We start from the raw sequence: 2752 nt of genomic DNA on the forward strand, positions 1-2752 counted from the left end.
AAAAAAAAAAAGAAGAAGAAGAGAAAATGAGATACTTACTTTTTGGAAAATAGACATTACGAGGCGATTTCATTATTTTTTTGCTGCAAGATTTTGGAAATGACCGATATATAAGAAGAAGAAGAAGAAGAGTCTGCACACCAACTCCATTTTTTTTAACACTTTTTATTCCTTCAGGTAAGAAACAGATAAAATAGAATATACAAAAAAAAAAAAAAAAAGATAAAATCGGTTACTGCATAGAAATTTATATCAAAAACATCTGGCTGAGAAATTTTCCTCGTTTATCAAAATAGCTGCCTTCACGCGGCCTTCGTCGTCATATATATATATTAGATTTATTTATAGAAAACCACTTTATTTTTTTTGTACAGGTGGAATAAATATTTTATTATTTCAGACCCCATCATCATCGGAGGTCTGCATTTTTTTTTTTTTGAGCACCCCAAAATGATAAGTGCGGTGTCACAGAATATAGCGGTGTGCGTCTGCAGTGCCGCTCCCCATAATCCTTCAGCTCTGGAGAAATGCGCGGCCCGTGTAGACTGCGGTGCGTTGATGGGCGTGGTGTGAAAGAAGGCCGGGCTGCACTCTAATGAGCTTATAAAATTTAAATTAAAAAAATAATGTGATCTTAATTTTCTAGCAACACCTGAAGCAATGCACATCCCACACAGCGGATGTCTAAATGGGTCCTTAAAGGCCAAGTTCATCTCTGTTCAACTTTTTTTTTCTTTTCTACATTCCCCCCTCCCCCTCCCCCCCCCAAACAACCAATTTAGCATTAATGGAATTATTTTGCAAAAATATAACAGCTTTCTATTTATTCTACACAAGCTTACCTCACTGTTTAAAAACAACGCTCCATTGCTTCTGCCTTACTTCCTGGACAGAGGGAAGAAGAGGAGGAAGGGAGAAGGGACGGGGGAAGGAAAAAGAAGAAGAGGAAGGGAGAGAGAGGGGAAGGAGGAAGAAAAGGAAGGGAGGAAGGGAAGGGGGAAGGAGGAAGAGAAGGGGAGAAAGAGGAAGGGAAGGGGAGAAAGAGGAAGGGAAGGGGAGAAAGAGGAAGGGAAGGGGGAGAAAGAGGAAGAGGAAGGGGAGAAAGAGGAAGAGGAAGGGGGAAGAGGAAGAGGAAGGGAAGGGAGGAAAGAGGAAGGGAAGGGGGGAAAGAGGAAGAGGAAGGGGGGAAAGAGGAAGAGGAAGGGAAGGGAGGAAAGAGGAATAGGAAGGGAAGGGGGAAGAGGAATAGGAAGGGAAGGGGGAAAGGGGAAGAGGAAGGGAAGAGGAAGGGAAGGGGGAAAGAGGAAGAGGAAGGGAGGAAAGAGGAAGGGAAGGGGGAAAGAGGAAGAGGAAGGGAAGGGGGAAAGAGGAAGAGGAAGGGAAGGGGGAAAGAGGAAGAGGAAGGGAAGGAAGGAAGGAAGAGGAAGGGGGAAAGAGGAAGAGGAAGGGAAGGGGGAAAGAGGTAGAGGAAGGGAAGGGCGAAAGAGGAATAGGAAGGGAAGGGCGAAAGAGGAATAGGAAGGGAAGGGGGAAAGGGGAAGAGGAAGGGAAGGGGAAGGGGAAGAGGAAGGGAAGGGGGAAAGAGGAAGAGGAAGGGAGGAAAGAGGAAGGGAAGGGGGAAAGAGGAAGAGGAAGGGGGAAAGAGGAAGAGGAAGGGAAGGGGGAAAGAGGAAGAGGAAGGGAAGGAAGGAAGGAAGGCAGAGGAAGGGAAGGGGGAAAGAGGAAGAGGAAGGGAAGGGGGAAAGAGGAAGAGGAAGGGAAGGGGGAAAGAGGAAGAGGAAGGGAAGGGGAAAGGGGTAAGGAGGAAGAGGAAGGGGTAAGGAGGAAGAGGAAGGGAAGGGGTGAAGAGGAAGGGAGGGGGAGAGGAAGGGGGAGAGGAGGAGGAAGGGGGGAGGAGGAGGGAGGAGGAGGAGGAGGAGGAAGGAGGAGGAGGAAGAAGGGGAAAGGAGGAAGGGAAGAGAAAAGTAGGATGGAGGAAGGGGAAGGGGGAAAGGGGAAGGAGGAAGAGGAAGGGAAGGAGGAAGAGGAAGGGAAGGAGGAAGGGGAGTAGAGGAAGGGAAGGAGAGGGAGAAAATGAGGATGAAGAAGGGGGAGGGGAGAAAGACAGAAGGGGATGTTGAGAAGGGAAGGGGGGGTTGGGATGAGAGAGAGAGAGAGAGAGAGAGGGGAGAGAGAGAGGGAGAGAAAGAAAGGGAGAGAGAGATCCCTTTTTATCCAAAAAGGCAACTTTTGTCAAGTCAGGAAGTGAGGAAATCACACAACAATATGAAAAACCTGACAGAGGTTCTAACCTTTCACCCCACCCACAATGGACAGCAGAGGGGTTTTCTGAAGAGAACAGGAGATGGAAGGCGAGTCTATTATAAAAGTGAATAAAGAGATCACATCCGATTCACAGAACAAAATAAGATTTCCACTACTGTGGAAAAAACAAACAAAAAAAAATAAAAACATTCACAATATTCTGTGTCGGCATTAATATAACTTCTGTATTACAGCCCATTTGTTCTACAGCCCCCGGGGGTTGATTGAGTACAGAAAGGTTATTTTTTTCCCTGACTGTGTGCCATTGGGGAGATTTCTCTGCACTTCCTGTCCCAGAGACCCAACAGGAAATGGAAGGAAATCTCTCTGACAGCTGTCACTGAAACTGGAAGATTTCCTGTTGCGGTGACAATGGTGTCCAGGACAAGTAGGGGGGTGGGGATGGGGGAATCCGCTCAGCGGGACAGGAGGCCTCAATAAAAATAAA

The sequence above is a fragment of the Rana temporaria genome, chromosome 12, assembly GCF_905171775.1.
Source record: "Rana temporaria chromosome 12, aRanTem1.1, whole genome shotgun sequence".
NCBI classification, from domain to species: domain Eukaryota; kingdom Metazoa; phylum Chordata; class Amphibia; order Anura; family Ranidae; genus Rana; species Rana temporaria.